At 41.2% G+C, this 12,828-nt stretch overlaps 1 long non-coding RNA gene across 1 annotated transcript; it reads left to right on the forward strand.

The window, feature by feature from the left end:
• Positions 1-744: 744 nt before the first annotated feature.
• Positions 745-11,058, forward strand: LOC138674093 (uncharacterized). The gene is made up of 3 exons (XR_011320478.1): positions 745-842; positions 1,600-1,761; positions 11,005-11,058. It is a non-coding gene; the product is annotated as an uncharacterized lncRNA (long non-coding RNA).
• The last annotated feature ends 1,770 nt before the right edge of the window (positions 11,059-12,828 follow it).

A 12,828-nucleotide genomic window follows, 5' to 3' on the forward strand; every position in this document is an offset into this window, starting at 1 on the left:
ATATATGAGATTCACTTTTTGTATCGAAGAACTGAAATAAATTAACTTTTAAATGATATTCTGATTTTGTGAGAAGCCCCTGTGTATATATATATATATATATATATATATATATATATATATATATATACACACAGTACTTAACAGCGCTCAGCCTAAATGAGTACATCCACTTTAAGAAGTAATATTTTGATCTATCTAGAAATGCTGTTGTCTTTAACTACTGGTTATTGTAAGTAGGCTGATTGTCTAACCCTGCATGTGATTGCCATAATTGTGCCCCAGCATATCCCAGCTGCTCAACTTTTGCCAGTAACCGACTTGTCTCGTAAATATTTATGAGAACCCAGGGCTAAAATGAATTAGAACATTACACGTGACACACAAAGAAGTTGCTATTGTTGAAAGGCTTAATGATCATTTATTTTGTTGTACAGGCCTAACTTATATTGTATAGCCATTGGTGCATGACTAGATTGGATTCAGCGCTGAAAGAAGGAAACAACTAGAAAAGTCCCAGAGGCGGCTGTCAGATGAATGACTGCGGCCTGCACTTCACAAAGCCTCAGGTAAATATTACATTGCTACAATATTCAAACACAACAATGTCATGGTATAAGAGTTAACCCTGAGTACACAGAACATGTCACACTTTTTAATAAAAGGAGCCTATGAGCTGCTCGTTCTGCTCGCTGTTTATTTCTTTCCACAGAGCACAGCTGAGGCACGGTCTATCAATAATTTAGAGAGAAATTGCTATTTAGGTGTAAGCCTGGCTGAATGGGACTTCTCCCTGGAGTACACAGTAGCACATTATTTCCCCCAAGACCAGACTCTGATCTGTAAGTACAAGAAGCAATTTACCAATACTTCTACAGCCGGTGTTGAGCTACGAAAGGGCTAAATAGCCTGTGGCTCCTCGGATTGGCAGGGCACATTGGCGATTCAGCTGATTTATGCTGCCTATACCACGGGCACCAGTGTTTCACACAAAGTATCGCCATCGCTGGAGAGGAGAGTAGTCTGGTGTCGCCCCCTGGTTGGCTTCTCCCAGCACAGGTCCAGGTGATTGACAGATCTGTCACTAAGGGATATAGCCATTAATCACCTCTAGCAGCACTGGGATAAGTCAGCTACCTATGATCTACGGCCAGATCTATTTTCTCTGAAACAAAGGAGCTTTTCAGTGTAAAGTATACCTGGATGCAATTGTGCAGCCAGGATCTGATTCATGCTGACTGTGGTTTGGGCAGCATGAATCAGCGGACAGGTTTCCACTAAAGGGACAGATGGAATTGGATCTGACATGGGCACTCGAGTGTGAGCTTCTGTACAATGTTTTCTCTCTCCAGGTGTCTTGTAACAGTAGAAAGCTGTGCCCATGTGGCACATAAGTGGCCATCCACTGTATCTTTCCCCTTTACTGGTAAAGTGTATGTCCTTGCAGACAGGATCCTCGCCTTTTCACTCCCTTGCAGACAGGATCTCTCTCCATGTTTGTTGCTCTTGTTTTTGACTTATCAATGTCCTTTTTGAACCTTTTATATATGTATAGTGCCCTGTAATTAAAGGGTTAATCCAATCTTTTTTTTTTTTCAGTAGCAGCAGCATCTCGCCAATGGGTGAAATGGCGCCCTTCTGATGCTATAAGAGGCAACTTTGCTGCTGCAGCACTGGAAGCTTAGTGGATCTGAAGCAGGCGAGGATTAGGAGCTAACAGTGCTTCGGTGCAGTGCTTACAAGCTCACTATGGAAGAGAAAGTAAGTACTGTGCAGGAACAAAAAGATTTGGAGAGAATAGGACGAATTAATTTGTTTTGATCAATATTTACAATATTTACTACTAGTAAGTTATTCATCTACTTTTTTTTACTTTCAGGCTATGTGCACACGATCAGGATTTCTCGCAGAAAATTCCTGAGAAAAACCCGACATTTTCTGCAAGAAATCCACAAGAAAACCGCATGCGTTTATTGTATGCAGTTTTTTTTTTGCGGTTTTATAGCGTTTTTATCGGGAAAAAACGCGACAAAAACGCAACGTGTGCAATAAAATGAAATAACCGATCCCTGGTCACATACTAAGATACACGTAATGAAGGAAGATATGACAGGCAAGAGGAAAGGGAAACATAACCAAAACCAAACTATGGAAACAGAAAACTTTATTGAGACTGGTCTTCTAAGTAAATAGTAAGATATCAGGTGCACAACTATGACAAAAAATATAGATATTGTCATATAATTAAGGGTGCTACAAAATGCATGGAGAGTGCATGACAAGGAAAAGAAAAAAGGCCAATGAGTAAATTTGCGCACACCTACTGTATATCAAAAGATCAAAAGGATAAATATATAACCTTTATTATAGTCAAAACACATGAACAAATTTAAAACCAATTAAAAACATAGTGAAGAAACAGCCTTCCCCATGTGGAAATGCCAGAATAATATAGTACCCTGTGCAATGTGGAAAGCCTAGATGAGATAATATATAACAAAGATAATTGTCACAAAAAACACACATAACAACAAGGCCACTAACATGCATAAATGGTATGCAATATTATCCAAATCTATGGCATACAAATATACTGTACCTATAAATCATCATCCTAATGTCAGGGCAATAGGACAAAAATGTTGGACTTTCCCACACCCTTCCCCTCGTATTCTGGCTCCCTGACACCTTGGAGTCTCTTGCATACCTGATCTTCATCTGTGCACACATTCAGGCTATGTGCACACGTTGCGGCTTTTGATGCGGATTCGCAGTGTTTCCGCAGCTGCGGATCCGCAGCAGTTTCTCATGAGTTTACAGTACAATGTAAACTTATGGGAAACCAAAAACGCTGTGCCCATGCTGCGGAAAAAAACGCGCGGAAAGGCAGCGGATTATTTTCCACAGCATGTCACTCCTTTGTGCGGAATCCGCAGCAGTTTTCCATCTGCTCCAATAGAAAACTGCAGATGGAAAACCGCAGCAGAATCCGCATTAAAAACCGCGATAAATCCGCAGTAAAAAACGCAGCAGTTTTGCACTGCAGATTTATCAAAATTTATCACATTTTTCTACGTGTGCACATAGCCTCAGGCTTTGCCTGCTCTCGAGTCTGACTGCTTTTTGCCAGGCAATACATGGGGTAGGCTTGTGACCATTCGTGCTTCTTACAGGAACCACGATATGGCAATTGTTCAGCTATTGCCTTAAATCTGAACTTTTCCCTGTACCTGTACCCATTTATGCTTACCGTATATACTCGAGTATAAGCCGAGATTTTCAGCCCAAAAAAATGGGCTGAAAGTGCCCCTCTCGGCTTATACTCGAGTCATGGAAGGCGGGGGGGTCGGCGGGTGAGGGGGAGCGACGCCTGTCAAATACTCACCCGCTCCCAGCGCTCCTGACTGTTCAGGCAGAGGGCGGCGTGCACACTAATACGTCATCGCGCCCTCTGACCTGAACAGTCAGAGCAAGAGGACGGGAAGACGAGGCGGCGGTGGAACGCGGAAAGGTGAATATGACCTACTCACCTGCTCCCGGCGCTCCTGACGCGGTCCCTGCATGTCCCACGGTCTTCGGGCGCCTGCAGCTTCTTCCCCTGTTCAGCGGTCACTGGTACTGCTCATTAAAGTTATGAATATGGACTCCACTCCCATAGGGGTGGAGCCGCATATTCATTACTGTAATGAGCGGTATCATGTGACCGCTCACTACAGGAAGAAGCTGCCGCACCCGAAGACCGTGGGACATGCAGGGACCGCGTCAGGAGCGCCGGGAGCAGGTGAGTATGTCATATTCACCTTTCTGCATTCCACCGCTGCCTCGTCTTCCCGTCCTCTTGCTCTGACTGTTCAGATCAGAGGGCGCGATGACGTATTAGTGTGCGCATCGCCCTCTGCCTGAACAATCAGTGCGGAGAGACGGGATGCTGAGGAGCAGCGACGAGAGGTATGTCATTTTTTTTTTTTTAGTGCAGCAGCAGCATTACATGTTGCACAATGCATGGCAAGAACTGCATGGAGCGTCTATGGGGCCATAACTGCATGGAGCATTATATGGGGCATCTATGGGGCCATAACTGCATGGAACATTATATGGGGCCATAACTGCATGAAGCATTATATGGGGCATCTATGGGGCCATAACTGCATGGAGCATTATTTGGGGCCATAACTGCATGGAGCATTATATGGGGCATCTATGGGGCCATAAATACATGGAGCATTATATGGGGCATCTATGAGGCCATAACTGCATGGAGCATTATATGGGGCCATAATTGCATGGAGCATTATATGGGGCATCTATGGGGCCATAACTGCATGGAGCATTATATGGGGCCATAACTGCATGGAGCATTATATGGCGCATCTATGGGGCCATAACTGCATGGAGCATTATATGGGGCAAATTTTGTATGGAGCATCTTATGGGGCCATAAAGAACTGCATGGAGCATTATATGGGGCATATTTGTATATCGATCATCTTATGGGGCCATAATGAACCCTAGGCTTGTACTCGAGTCAATTAGTTTTCCCAGTTTTTTTGTTGCAAAATTAGGGGGGTCGGCTTATACTCGGGTCGACTTATACTCGGATCGGCTTATACTCAAGTATATGCGGTACTCTTATTTCCATTCTTTTGTGCACTATCAGGTTGCATTAGTTATACTACAACAGGGGCCTAATTTCTTTGCCTATTACTTTGCATTACGGCTTTTTGGCTCAGTTTTCTAAGACAATTTTGTGACAATTTTCTTTGTTATATATTATCTCATCTAGGCTTTCAGCATTGCACAGGGTACTATATTATTCTGGCATTTCCATATGGGGAAGGGTGTTCCTTCACTATGTTTTTAATTGGTTTTAAATTTGTTCATGTGTTTTGACTATAATAAAGGTTATATATTTATCCTTTTGATATACAGTAGGTGTGCGCAAATTTATGCATTGGCCTTTTTTCTTTTCCTGGTCTTCTAAGTAAGACATTTATGATTGCCATAGTCCAGCAAATGTAATTCATATGTAAACAAACTATAAAGGTTTTGTCTGATTTAGAAAAAATGTGCACCCTTCAGGAGCTCACTTATGGTTAGCATAATCCTTCATGCAGCACTTAAAGAATATTAATTAGCTGGTTGCTGCAAGAAGTGCCTTAGACATACAATTCATTTTACAGGACACCATGTATTGCTTAAACGGAATCTGTCACTATTAAAACCCCATCTTAAAGGGAACCTGTCATGTTGACGCTATTAAACTACAGATATAAATTCAATCTGCAGGCTAATCTATATATAGATACAGTGGGGCAAAAAAGTATTTAGTCAGTCAGCAATAGTGCAAGTTCCACCACTTAAAAAGATGAGAGGCGTCTGTAATTTACATCATAGGTAGACCTCAACTATGGGAGACAAACTGAGAAAACAAAAATCCAGAAAATCACATTGTCTGTTTTTTTATCATATTATTTGCATATTATGGTGGAAAATAAGTATTTGGTCAGAAACAAACAATCAAGATTTCTGGCTCTCACAGACCTGTAACTTCTTCTTTAAGAGTCTCCTCTTTCCTCCACTCATTACCTGTAGTAATGGCACCTGTTTAAACTTGTTATCAGTATAAAAAGACACCTGTGCACACACTCAAACAGTCTGACTCCAAACTCCACTATGGTGAAGACCAAAGAGCTGTCAAAGGACACCAGAAACAAAATTGTAGCCCTGCACCAGGCTGGGAAGACTGAATCTGCAATAGCCAACCAGCTTGGAGTGAAGAAATCAACAGTGGGAGCAATAATTAGAAAATGGAAGACATACAAGACCACTGATAATCTCCCTCGATCTGGGGCTCCACGCAAAATCCCACCCCGTGGGGTCAGAATGATCACAAGAACGGTGAGCAAAAATCCCAGAACCACGCGGGGGGACCTAGTGAATGAACTGCAGAGAGCTGGGACCAATGTAACAAGGCCTACCATAAGTAACACACTACGCCACCATGGACTCAGATCCTGCAGTGCCAGACGTGTCCCACTGCTTAAGCCAGTACATGTCCGGGCCCATCTGAAGTTTGCTAGAGAGCATTTGGATGATCCAGAGGAGTTTTGGGAGAATGTCCTATGGTCTGATGAAACCAAACTGGAACTGTTTGGTAGAAACACAACTTGTCGTGTTTGGAGGAAAAAGAATACTGAGTTGCATCCATCAAAGACCATACCTACTGTAAAGCATGGTGGTGGAAACATCATGCTTTGGGGATGTTTCTCTGCAAAGGGGCCAGGACGACTGCTCCGGGTACATGAAAGAATGAATGGGGCCATGTATCGTGAGATTTTGAGTGCAAACCTCCTTCCATCAGCAAGGGCATTGAAGATGAAACATGGCTGGGTCTTTCAACATGATAATGATCCAAAGCACACCGCCAGGGCAACGAAGGAGTGGCTTCGTAAGAAGCATTTCAAGGTCCTGGAGTGGCCTAGCCAGTCTCCAGATCTCAACCTTATAGAAAACCTTTGGAGGGAGTTGAAAGTCCGTGTTGCCAAGCGAAAAGCCAAAAACATCACTGCTCTAGAGGAGATCTGCATGGAGGAATGGGCCAACATACCAACAACAGTGTATGGCAACCTTGTGAAGACTTACAGAAAACAATTGACCTCTGTCATTGCCAACAAAGGATATATTACAAAATATTGAGATGAAATTTTGTTTCTGACCAAATACTTATTTTCCACCATAATATGCAAATAAAATGTTAAAAAAACAGACAATGTGATTTTCTGGATTTTTTTTTTCTCAGTTTGTCTCCCATAGTTGAGGTCTACCTATGATGTAAATTACAGACGCCTCTCATCTTTTTAAGTGATGGAACTTGCACTATTGCTGACTGACTAAATACTTTTTTGCCCCACTGTATATATACTGTATATATATATATATATATATATAAAGCTGAGTGTATGTATGTGTGTGTATGTATCAAGCCATTCCCACTCCGCAGAGCCACACTAACTCCACAAGCAAAGCCCCGTCCACACGGTCCATGTTGTTAGGGCACATGTGTGGAGACAGATTCAACTCAAAAGCCACCTTGCAAAACTCACCAGTTGTGACGTCCCAGCTGCTGCGAGCTACAATCAGGGCCACCACCTTCAGAGTATCAGTGTGTCGCAGGCACAGACCACATCTAGCTCTGTCATGCCTAGAATAGAGTTGCTCCTGTGAGCCATGATGTAAAGAGAAAGGGAGGACCCTCATGGATTACACCGCTGTGCTCATAACAGGAAGTTGTTGTGCACATGTGAGCGGAAGAGTGAGTTGAAAAATGAGAGGAGTGAGGTGAAAATGAGAGGAGTGAGGGGAAAGTGAGAGGAGTGAGGAGAAAATGAGAGGACTGAGGGCAGAAGAGTTTAATGAGGGGAAAATGAGAGGTGTGAGGTAAAAATGAGAGGTGTTAGGTGAAAATGAAGTGGTGTGAGTGGAAAATAGAGGAGTGAGAGGAAAATAGTGGAGTGATCGGAAAATGACAGGTGTGAGGTCAAAATAACAGGTGAGGTGGAAAATGAGAAGTGTGAAGGGGAAAATGTGAGGTGTCAGGGGAAAATGAGAGGAGAGAAGGGAAAATCAGAAATGTCGGGGGAAATGAGAGGCGTGATGGGAAAATGAAAGTGAAGTGCTTCTGCAATATGAGGCTGTGCATAGAGAAGAGTGAGGCGCTGCAGGTGGAGGCTCTGTATAAGGCCTCATTCACACATTCAGTATTTGGTCAGTATTTTACCTCAGTATTTAAAAGCCAAAACCACGAGTGGGAGAAAAATAAAGGAGTGGTGACAAGTTTCTAATATACTTTTTTATGATTGTTTTACTCCAATAATGTGTGAATAAGGTCTAAAGGAGAAAAGTGTGGTGCTGTTCAAAATACTATCAATATTTGGGTAATCATTTAGGTAATTTGTGTTGCAAATCTGTAGTGTTGAATATATGATGTGAAATGTTTTTATGTGCAATATAATCATTATAATTTGTTATAACTAACCACACATAGTTACTATGCCCGGGCAACGCCAGGCTCTTCAGCTATTAGCCTTATAAAGTTACCTGGCTGCTGTACTGAAAGTGTGGGTATTAGGGGTGTGGACTGGACTGTTGCATTCCTACCCCTGAAGACACCAATCGCGTTGTGTGTTTCATGTCTTGCGTCTTTTATATATGTAGTAATGTAAGATAATTTTGGTAATGTATAGTGTACAGTACAGGGTAAGTGATGGGTAAGACATAGTGTAAAACTTAGAACACAAGGTAGGAAGTATGAGATAGTTAACTGTACTTAGGTAGTGACATTAGGGTTAATGTTTGGGACTAGCCCATAATGAGAGGGGTTTAATGCCAGTGCAAGCGACTGCTTCCTGTAGTTAGGCAGTTAGGGACAAGTTTGAGTAGGAAGTTTCTGCAAGAAATGCTGCCATTTTCTGTGAACTACCAAGGAAACAAGACTAAGGGACAAGGGAGTAGCACAACTCTGAATTGACTGAAGAGACAGCGCAGCATTCCACAGAAAAAGGGGTCCTTGGATAGCGTCACGATAAACCCTGAGCTTGCAACACACCAATGGTAACGGACCTGCACTGGACTGAGTTTGTGGGACTAGTTGGAGCCCTGACCGATAGATGCAGGGTGCCAGTAATAGGATGCAGAGCCATTGAGCAGGTAGAAAGGCTCGTTGATCAGGACTGTGGCAGAAAGCTAGGCAGTGATGAAGTAGGGCGAAACAGTGTGCTTCACCGGCTGGGGCATAGACTACAGTGGAATGATACTGCGTTTATGATAATTCCTTCCACTGTGAAGGAAATGTCCATAAGACATTATGCACCCGCTACTAGAGTTGAGCACATTTTGCAAAATTCGGCTACGATTACAATCGTCGGTGAATATTGGTTTTGCAATATTTGCCGAATATAGCCAAACGTCATAGGCATCAATGGGAGTTGAAATTACCAAATATGTTCAGAATCGATCATCTAACATAAATTCTGCACAAATAGGATAGCAATATGGCACAAATATGGCAAATTCATATTCGGCACCAAATCTGTACATATTCCCTCAACTCTACACGCTACCCTTTACCAAGTTACCATTATGTAAAGACTATATTATAGAACGGGAGTCTCCTTTATTGAACATATGGTCCTGGCCAGCAAACACCATCAGCTACAGGTGTCCTGCACGGGCACAAAGCCCTCACACCCAGCCAGGACCCACACTTCCATGTGGCGTGCCAGGTCATAGAAGAGACCAGTGCCTCCCCTGTGGCGAGCAACACAGCAATTATGATGCAGTGAACTTTATTTTTCACAGGAGACACGACTTTCAGTCATACAGAGCAATTACATTCACTGCTCACAGTACTGAGTGACAGCTGTAAGCATGCCCCTTGCACTGACAGCCGGCTCTGCTCTGATACACAGTAGAGTCCACTGTCAATCAGTCCCAGGGCGTGCATACCGCCGGCGCTCTGAGTGCTGTGAGTGGTGACTGCTATCACTCCAGGCATGCCTGCATGACTGAAAAATGGCAGCTCACTTGACAAATAAAGCTCATTTTCTCCCGGTGGCTGTATTTTCAGCATCTTCATAATGCTATTAACCAGCAGATTAACCCTATATCTGAAGGTCAATAATATTTTCCGAGCAGACACAGAAATTAAGTATGTGAGTATATCGAGAATCACTTTTATTCCTCAGCATTAAACGACCGGCGATCAGCCACATAGACGCTAATAGCCTTTTTATACAGACTAACTGCACTTCCAAGAGCACAGAACAATTGTTAACATAGTCATTCTGCGCGCATATGCTGTCATTCTTCTTGGCAGCACATGTCCTATTTGTACAGAACAATGTGCTGCTGAAAATCATTATTGGAAACTAAACAAAAGTGTATTATTTCAGCATACAAATGATCATTTTGCTCATTTATCAGCTGATTGGCAGCATGTTTACATTGGTCAATTATCGAGAATTGAGTGATACTTGGCCCATTATTAGTGCACCCTAAGTTAGCAAATAGTCTGCATTCTGTATGCTCATGAACAATTTAATAGTTGGTTATACAGTTTCTCTGAACTTATGAATTGGGTCGAGACTGTGTGCCTGCTTACTGTCCGGAGATGATAATTACGACTTACAATCCACACATTATTCTAGTTGGGGGGGGGGTTGTGATATTTCTCTTTAATTTTTCTTGTAGTGGCACTCTAGGAAAGTTATATGCTTGCTGTCAGTTATCCACATACCTAAACCACCAGAGATATTAACAGTGAGTGCAACCAGCCAATGTCAGCGCCGACAGCCAAGGGCATTGATTCATACAGGATGGAACAGTTAATTTCAGCAGTATGTTTATTGTGTATGTAAACTAATAGAAAGAAGAATTGAAGTCAATACAGTAAAGAGCTTTAGTCAGAAATTAAATGGATAGAGGATGGTAATTGAAATAGTATATAATAAATTGAGTTTAATTTGAACAAAAATGGAGGACAGATCCAATTTTCCTTTTTGTAACTAAATGAGTGTCATGTTGCCGTAACATATCTGTCAAATATTTTTTTAAACTGTAAAGCAAAACGCACTAAAACATATCAAATCTAATATATAAATATAATACTTTCTCTTTAAATCTAGAATGTGTCCAAAGCTATTGCCTTACATCATTTTGGAATTAGACATTAAATTAATAGCCCATTCTACAGATAAAGAATAAAGTATAATACTGTCATTAGTCCAGCTTGAAATTCATAAATATAACAATGATGAATAGTCTCATAAAGAGAGATGTTCGCAGGAGAACAGCTTAATGTTTTTATTAACGCAAATGAACCTCCGCATACATATAGAAACAGCAGGATAGCCTGTTCCTATTATTCTATCTGAATCGCCCAGAGATCTCACACTGATGAGCTACTCATGCTTTAACTGACTTAAGAAAATGTGTATTTAATTATAGGTTTAACCTCGTTTTCCTCTTCCAAGGAACCCGCATTTATTATGAACTATCAGCTCTGTACTAGCTTATACCACTACAGAAGCCAAAAGCTATTTCTCAAAAAGTGGATTAACATAATGCCTTTAAGTATCAAATATTGAATGGAATAATGCTGCAATTTTTATATCTAAGAAGAAATGAAAAGTAGACTAATTTCCACTGTAAAAGCAATATATATAGATATAGAAAAGAATTGCATAAAGTACACCCATTTATCCATAGCTAAGTAAAAACTGTCACATCTGACTCATGCAATAAAAAGCATTGTAAAGCATAGGGTTTGTGAAAGAATCTGTCACTCCATCCAAGGGTTTGTTGTTTTCCTTTCACTAATCAACACCTATAGACACATACAAATTGTAATGGGGATTTACAGATACTGGAAATTGTAGACTGACACCCCGAGGACTTGTCTAAGGCAGCAAGACAAAAGCTCAGCTATCAAATGTCTTAAAATGGAAATGACTTTAGTGAACAGCATCCAAGGTAGATTGATAGGGATTACATAGATAAAATGAAATCACACAGCTTTAATTGTAGTGGCTGAAAAGGTAAAGTTTTCCTTATCTAACATTCTTGTACTGTAAGATGACCTTGTTCTCAGATTATATGTGTGGCCCTGGGTGGCATCCAAGGGGAGTAAAAGCTCAGATAACTATATATTGAATAAAAAGATTTTCTACTAAATTAAAGGTGTATTGTTAAAAAAATAACATTACAGATGGTAGAGATTTTACTTTGTTTAACATTTCCTTAGCTCCTCCATTTAAAAGAGTTTTTGTCACTTTTGGAAACTGACCAGAAGGGAATAATCTTTATAAAATATAGTCAGTTGACTAATTGGGCAGGGTGTCATTACTTTCAGATGAAAAGTTTGTAAAATATCTTAGTCCTTCTCCACCTACACTCCCTGACAGAAGTTATGTCGCTTATCCATGTTACTGTATGTAAATAAAAGCTTATAACCTGACATTAAATTCATCCATTGGTTGTATAAATTATTCTTCTGAAAGCTGAAACCCTCCGAAATGTGGGTTAGGTTAAGAAAATAAATTGGCATCAATGCAGAAATATTGATCAGTTAATGGACACAGAATGGTCAGATTTTGGCAAGACAAAAGTTTTGCCGCCTGGTCATATAATGGACCCAATCCTAGTTTACATCCTCACCTGTGCTCAGTAAATACATAGTAACATAGTAACATAGTTAGTAAGGCCGAAAAAAGACATTTGTCCATCCAGTTCAGCCTATATTCCATCATAATAAATCCCCAGATCTACGTCCTTCTACAGAACCTAATAATTGTATGATACAATATTGTTCTGCTCCAGGAAGACATCCAGGCCTCTCTTGAACCCCTCGACTGAGTTCGCCATCACCACCTCCTCAGGCAAGCAATTCCAGATTCTCACTGCCCTAACAGTAAAGAATCCTCTTCTATGTTGGTGGAAAAACCTTCTCTCCTCCAGACGCAAAGAATGCCCCCTTGTGCCCGTCACCTTCCTTGGTATAAACAGATCCTCAGCGAGATATTTGAATTGTCCCCTTATATACTTATACATGGTTATTAGATCGCCCCTCAGTCGTCTTTTTTCTAGACTAAATAATCCTAATTTCGCTAATCTATCTGGGTATTGTAGTTCTCCCATCCCCTTTATTAATTTTGTTGCCCTCCTTTGTACTCTCTCTAGTTCCATTATATCCTTCCTGAGCACCGGTGCCCAAAACTGGACACAGTACTCCATGTGCGGTCTAACTAGGGATTTGTACAGAGGCAGTATAAT

The sequence above is a fragment of the Ranitomeya imitator genome, chromosome 4 (assembly GCF_032444005.1).
Source record: "Ranitomeya imitator isolate aRanImi1 chromosome 4, aRanImi1.pri, whole genome shotgun sequence".
Taxonomy (NCBI): Eukaryota; Metazoa; Chordata; class Amphibia; order Anura; family Dendrobatidae; genus Ranitomeya; species Ranitomeya imitator.